Consider the following 8,056-nt stretch of genomic DNA (forward strand, 5'->3'; position numbering starts at 1 on the left):
TGGGGAGTGTTGCCGGTGTAATTACGGAAGCTGGACTGTTCTACGTAGCCAACAAAGAGACAGGCATAGCTGGGGCCCATACGTGTGCCCATGGCTACCCCTTTGGTCTGGAGGAAGTGGGAGGATTCAAAGGCGAAATTGTTAAGGGTGAGGACCAGTTTGGCCAAACGAATGAGTGTGTCGGTGGAGGGGTACTGTTGGGAACGTCTGGAGAGTAAAAAACGGAGGGCTTGGAGGCCCTGGTCATGGCGGTTGGAGGTGTAGAGGGATTGGATATCCATGGTGAAGATGAGGCGTTGGGGGCCGGGGAAACGGGAGTCTTGGAGGAGGTGGAGGGTGGGTGATGTCTCGAACGTATGTGGGGAGTTCCTGGACTAGGGGGGATAGGACAGTGTCGAGGTAGGTAGAGATGAGTTCAGTGGGGCAGGAGCATGCTGAGACAATGGGTCGGCCAGGGTGGTCAGGCTTGTGGATCTTGGGAAGGAGGTGGAACCGCGCAGTGCAGAGTTCCCAAACTATCAGGTTGGAAGCTGTGGGTGAGAGATCTCCTGAGGTGATGAGGTTCTGTATGGTCTGGGAGATGATGGTTTGGTGATGGGGGGGTGGGGTCATGGTCGAGGGGGCGGTAGGAAGAGGTGTCCTCGAGTTGTCGTTTGGCTTCAGCAGCGTAGAGGTCAGTGCGCCAGATTACCGCTGCACCCCCTTTATCTGCTGACTTGATGGTGAGGTCAGGATTGGAGCAGAGGGATTGAAGAGCTGCGCATTGTGAGGGTGAGAGGTTGGAGTGGGGGAGGGGGGTAGACATGTTGAGGTGGTTAATGTCCTGGCAGCAGTTGGAAATGAAGAGGTCGAGGGCGGGTAATAGGCCAGCGCAGGGTGTCCAGGTGGATGCAGTATGTTGGAGGTGGGGGAAGGGGTCCTCAGAAGGTGGGCGGGAGTCCTGATTGTGAAAGTAAGCTCGGAGGCGGAGGCGGCGGAAGAAGTGTTCAACGTCACGGCATGCACTAAATTCATTAATGCGTGGACGAAGGGGGATGAAGGTGAGTCCTTTGCTGAGGACTGATCGTACATCCTCAGTGAGGGGGAGGTCTGGAGGGATGGTGAAAACTCGGCAGGGCTGAGAGCTAGGATTTGGTGTGGGTGTGGAGCTTGGAGTGGAAGGCAGAGCCTGTAACTGGAGTGGGTGTGGTGGAGGGGGAATGGGGGTGGAGTCACGAGCAGGGGTGGTGTTCTCCTCAGAGTTCTGGGGCGCGGGGATGGTGACATTGGGATCTGTGGGGGGTATGGTGGTGGACAATCAAACAATTCACTGGAGAAGAAGGCTCCACAAATATCGTCATCCACATTGATGCAACAGCCCTGCACATCACTGCAAAAGATAAGGTTGAAGTTTTTGCAGCAATCTTCAGCCAGAAGTGTTGATCCATTATCCATCTCACCCTCCTCCAGTGGTCCCCAGCATTACAGATACCAGTCTTCAGCCAAATCGATTCACTCTACGTGATATCAAGAAATGGTTGGAAGCACTGAATACTACAAAGGCTATGGGCCCTGACAATATTCCAGCAATAATACTGAAGACCTGAGCTCCAGAACTAGCCAAACCCTTAACCAAACTGTTACAATACAATTACAACACTGGCATCTACCCAACAATGTGGAAAATTGCCCAAGTATGTCCTATACGTAAAATCCAACATGACCACTTACTACCCCATCAGTCTACTGTCAATCATAAGTAAAGTGATGGAAGTTGTCATCAACAGTGACATCAAGCAGCAACTACTCAACAAAAATCTGCTTAGTGAAGCCCAATTTCGGTTCTGCCAGGGTCATGCAGTTCCTGACCTCATGACAGCCTTGGTTTAAATATAGACAAAAGAGTGAATTCCAGAGGTGAGGTGAGACTGCCAGCCTTTAACTTCAAGGCTGCATTCAACCGAGTGTGGTATCGATGTAGCCCTAGCAAAACTGGAATCAGTGGGTATAAGAGAGCACACCCTTCGGTGATTAGGGTCATACCTGACACAGTGGAAGAGGGTCATGTTTATTGGAGTTCAGTTGTCTCATCTCCAGGATATCTCTGCAGGAGTTCCTTCGTCTGATGTCATAGACCCAACCATCATCAGCTGCTTCATCAATGACCTTCTCTCCAACATAAGGTTAGAAATAGGGATGTTTGCTGATAATTAAACCAGAGGATATGTGAAGAAATAACAAGCTTAAAGGTAGCATTTGCATCAGGGACTAAACCTTGCAAACAACAATACATTTACTATCAATGAATCATCACCATTCAATGCAGAACTATTAGAAGTGAGCATCTAATCAATCCTTTTGCATTTGACCTTGCAACTATTTATAATGCCAAAAATAATGATCTACATGCTTAATATCATTATTTTCCTCCTTGGAATACTACCACCGACCTCCAAGTTCTTCAGCATCCATTACATTAACTTTTGCTATTCCAGTTGTGCAGAACACAGCGTGCAAGTATTAGGCAGCCAACTCTATCAGGACCATCCTGTAAATACATCCTGTTCGATCCAAGCATTGGAAACCCATCATTTGGAGGACTATTCTTTGCTCTTATTGCCAACCCTGGTGAAAGGATGGAATGCATTGTACCTGCATTTAGCCTCAGTCAGGAATTTGCCAAAAGGAGACATCAGTCATGGTTACTCTGCACTGGTGAAAGCCAGGTGTGTTGACAAAGCCTACCAGCTGGACTGCAGCACTGATCCTGTAATAGGGAAACAAGATGAAGCAGTGCAGTCTTGCACAAGACACTTTGTTAACACTAACAAAGGATCTTGACCCAAAACATTGACTCTCCTGCTCCTCAGATGCTGCCTGATCTGCTATGCTTTTCCAATGCCGCAATTTTCCACTCACTTTCTCCTATATTGCTAACACCTCTGTTATATTTGTAGATTCTCTTCCCTCTGAAAAAAGAAAATCCTCCTCATATCCTTCTTAAATGGGTGACCCCTTCTTCTGAGATCATGCCATCTAAATTCCTCCACAAGGGAGAATTTCTTCATCTATCTTTCTGCATCTATCCTGTCAAACACCTCATGAATCCTTATTTTTCAATGACATGGCATATTATTCTAAACTCCGATTACTGCAGGATCAACCTATTAAAACTTTCCTTATAAGACAGTCCCTCCATACCTGGCATCAGCCTCATGAACTTCTCTGAATTGCCTCCAATGTTAATTTATCTTTCCATTGGTAAGAAGACTAAAACTGCTCACAGTATTGCAGCTGTGGTCTGAATATTGCTTTGTGTAGTCAGATTAAGGCCTCTATTTTTATACTCCATTCCCTGTGAAAAAAGGCCAACATTTTATTTAAATAAAAATCTAAAAAAACTGCAGATGCTGTAAATCAGAAACAAAAACAGAAGTTGCTGGAAAAGCTCAGCAGGTCTAGCAGAATCTGTGAATAAAAATCAAAGTTTCCATTTCGGGTCCAGTGACCCTTCCTCAGAACTGATGGTAGTTGGGAAAATTTCAGTTTTTATGGAGAAGGTAGATTGGGGGAGCGGAGTAGGAGGTGCGTCACACCCAGGTGAAAGTCCTGTCACAACGGTACTGAGGAATCCTTGTTTAAGAAAGAAGATGGGCATTTTGAAGGCTCCCTTATCAACGTTGGCCTCATCGAATCATATGAGATGGAGGAAATGGGAGAATGGAATGGAGTCTTTACAGGAAGCAGTTTGTGAGGATATATAGTGCAAGTAGATGTGGGAGTCAGTGGGTTTATAGTGGATACTAGTATCAAAAACACAGCCGGTCAGGCAGCAGCCAAGGAGCAGAAGAGCCGATGTTTCAAGGATAAGCATCTCCAGCAACTGCAATCCTCACTTTCTCCCAGTGATATTAGTGGCCAGTCTACCCCTTCCATGACCCTGTCCTCAGCATAGAAACCTACATTTCCAAGCTACCATCAGTAGCTTCTGAGGAAGGGAAGGGAGGAGTCAGAGATAGACCAGGTGAAAGAGAGGATGGGTGGAAATTGCAAGCAAAATCAATGAACATTTCCAGCGCTGGACAAGAGAGGGAAGCAGCACCGATGATATGTTTGATACATCAGAGAAAGGGTTGTGAGTGGAGTCCAAAATGGAACTGGAACAAGGAATATTTCACATACCCCATGAAGAGACAGGCATAACTAAGGTCCATGTGAGTACCCGTGGTTCCCCTTCTGGCTTGAAGAAAATGAGAGGAGTTAAAAGAGAAGTTGCTGAGGCTGAGAATGATTTTGGCCAAGTAGAGGAGGCAAAACATCTACGTTCTGCCCGCAAAAATGACCCTGAGCTTCAATTTGTCTGCCACTTCAACACACCACCCTGTTCCCTGGCCAACATCTCTGTCTCAGGTTTGCTGCAGTGCTCCAGCAAAGCTCAGGCAAGCTGGAAAAAGAGCACCTCATTTTCTGCTTGGGGACCCTGAAGCCCTCTGGTCTCAATATCAAGTTCAATAATTTCAGGGTCTGAACTCACCCCTGTCCTAGCCCCCTTCCACACACACCAGGCCTTGTTATCACATAAGCTTTTCTTCCTGAAGAAGGGTTTATGCCCGAAACGTCGATTCTCCTGTTCCTTGGATGCTGCCTGATCTGCTGCGCTTTTCCAGCAACACATTTTCAGCTTGTTATCACATAGTCTGCCTTACATACTACCTATTGTTAACCACTAACAGTCTCCATTAGCAGCTACTCACCCTCCTAGCTAGATCATTATTGACTTCTTTGTCTGTCCAATTGTTCTTCTCTCTCTTTGCGCTCTATCCCTACCTATTGTTTACTCCTTACCCCTCCCCTATCTTCGACATAAAAGACTACATTTTTCCAGCTTCCATCAGTTCTGAGGAAGGGTCACCAGACCTAAGTCGTTAAGTTTGATTTCTTTTCACAGATGCTGCCAGACCTGCTGAGCTTTTACAGCTACTTCTGTTGTTATTGTCAACATTTCATTTGTCTTCCCCATCATTTGCTCAACTTATATCCTGGTTTCTTTGTGATTTATGCATAAGGACTCCCAAATCTCAAAGCTTTCTGCAGTCTATCTCCATTTAAATAATATTTAGCTCCTCAATTCTTCCAACCAAAATGTATAACCTCACATTTTTCCACATTATATTCCATCTGCCAGTCTTTTTTGTCCACTTAATCTGTCAATATCACTCTTCAGACTCTGGGTGTCATACTCACTATTTGTCTCCCCATCTATTTTTGTGTTATCCACAAACTTGGTTATTGTACATTCACTTTCTTCATCCATGTTATTAATTTTTTTGTAAATAAAATGCAGCCCCATCATTTATTCCTGTGGCATTCCACTAGTTGCAAATTTCCATTCTTAAAACTCTCTGTCTTATCTTGGTTAACCAATCTCTATCCATGGTAGTGTATTATCTTCAACACCATGGGCTCTTAGCTTATTAAGTACCCTAACAAGTAGCACATTTCCAAATGCGTTCTGAAATTTCAAATATATTGTATCTAACTTTCCTCCTCATCTACCTTGCAAGGTTACCTCTTCAAATTTGTTAGGCATAATTTGCCCTTCATGAAGTCAAACTGAGTTCTGTGGGATTATATTGCGTTTTTCTATATGTTCTGCTATAACAGCCTTTAGAAGAGATGCTTAACATTTTCCAAAAACAGCTGTGAAGTTAACTAGCCTATAATTATTTGTTTATTGTCTCCTTCCCTTTTTGAATAAAGGAGTTACATTGGTAGTTTTCCAATCCTCTGACAATTTTCCAGATTTCTTGCAAGATTTAAAAAAAACTCTCAGGATGCATACAATCAGGTGCAACAAACATATTGCACTTTAAGCCATGGTTGTCGAAAGAAATAAAGCAGGCATACAAAATGGCCAAGAACAGCAGGAAACTAGAATACTGGGAAAACTTTAAAGGTCAACAGCAAGTCACAGAAAGAGCTATAAAGAAAAGTAAGATAGAACATGAGAAAAAACTAGCACAGAATATGAAGACAGATAGCAAAAGTTTCCATAAATATATAAAATAAAAACGAGTGACTAAAGTAAATGTTGGTCCTTTAAGGATGAGAAGAGGCATTTAGTTATGGGATATGATGAAATGACTGAGGCATTGAACAGGTATTTTGTATCAGTTTTCACAGTGGATGACACTAATAACATGCCAGTAATTGACAAAGAGATGAAGGTAAGTGAGGACCTGGATACAATCATTATTACAGAAGAGATAGTGTCGGGCAAGCTAATGGAACTAAGGATAGACAAGTCCCCTGTCCCTGATGGAATACATCCCAAGGTACTAAAAGAGATGGTGGGAGAAATAGCAGGTGTGTTTGTGGTAATTTTCCAAAATTTACTGGACTCTGGGACAGTCCCAATAGTTTGGAAAACAGTAAATGTGACACCACTGTTTAAAAAGGGAGGTAGACTAAAGATGGGGAATTAAAGACCGGTTAGCTTAACCTCTACAGTGGGGAAGTTGCTTGAGTCTACTATCAAGGAAGAAATAGTAAGGCATCTTGGTAGAAATTGTCCCATTGGGCAGATACAGCATGGGTTCATGAAGGGCAGGTCATGATTTACAAACCTTTTGGAATTCTATGAAGACATTACTTATGAAGACATTACGAGCAAGGTGGACAACAGGGACCCAGTGGATGTGGTGTACCTAGATTTCCAAAAGACCTTCGACAAGATGCCTCACAAGAGGCTGCTGCATAAGATGAAAATGCATGGCATTATGTGTAAAGTATTAGCATGGATAGAGGATTAGTTGACTAATAGGAAGCAAAGAGTGGGGATAAATGAGTGCTATTCTGATTGGCAATGAGTGACTAGTGATGTGCCTTAGGGATCAGTGTTGACACCACAATAATTCACAATTTATATAGATGAGTTGGAATTGGGGGGCACATGTAGTGTGTCAAGTTCTCACTAAGATGAGTGGCAGAGTAAAGTGTGCAGAGGACTGTGAAACTTTGCAGAGGAACATATATACTTTGAATGAGTGGGCAAAGGTCTGGCAGATGGAATACAATGTTAATAAATATGAAGTCATCCATTTTGGTAGGTGTAATAATAAAACAGATTATTATTCAAATGGTAAAAAGTTGCATCATGCTGCTGTGCAGAGGGACCTGGACATCCTTGTGCATGGATCAAAGAAGGTTGGTCTGCAGGTACAGCAAGTAATTAGGAAGGTAAATAGAATTTTGTCCTTCATTTAAAAGCAGGGAGGTTATATTGCAGCTGTACATGGTGCTGGTGAGACCATACCTGGAGTAACGTGTGCAGTTGTGGTCTCCTTACTTGAGAAAGGATATACTGGCATTGGAGGGAGTGCAGAGGAGATTCACGAGGTTGATTCCAGAGTTGAGAGGGTTGGCTTATGAGGAGAGATTGAGTAGATTGGGATTATATTCATTGAAATTTAGAAGAATGAGGGGGGATCTATAGAAACATCTAAAATTATGAAGGGAATAAATGAGATAGAAGTAGAGAGGATGTTTCCACTGGCAGGTGAAACAAGGAGAAGAGTTCTATGCCTTCAATTTGAGCAGAATTCCGGCAGAGAGGTAACACCTATTCAGACTTGCTATCCTCAAGTTTAGAGAGAGAAAATTTAGGAATTGAGAAAGATCTGAAATGAAACGCTCCAGGCCCCATAAGACACCTGCCTCACATGAAATCGATGAGAACGTACTGGGAGAGCAGCCCAAACACTTCTGCAAAAAATGTGGCTGGACCTGGAGCAGCAAATCAGCAAAACTAAAACCAGGAACTTCTCCACTGAATCCTAAGCAAACTCCCTCTGGTAAAAAGAAACACACAACAAATTACCTGCTATGCTGGATCATGAGCAGACCCTCTGCAAAAATACATTAAACTGCAGAGATGGAAATGTGTTGCTGGAAAAGCGCAGCAGGTCAGGCAGCATCTAGGGAACAGGAGAATCGACGTTTCGGGCATTAGCCCTTCTTCAGGAATTCCTGAAGAAGGGCTAATGCCCGAAACGTCGATTCTCCTGTTCCCTAGATG

The sequence above is a fragment of the Chiloscyllium plagiosum genome, chromosome 7 (assembly GCF_004010195.1).
Source record: "Chiloscyllium plagiosum isolate BGI_BamShark_2017 chromosome 7, ASM401019v2, whole genome shotgun sequence".
In the NCBI taxonomy this organism is placed as follows: Eukaryota; Metazoa; Chordata; class Chondrichthyes; order Orectolobiformes; family Hemiscylliidae; genus Chiloscyllium; species Chiloscyllium plagiosum.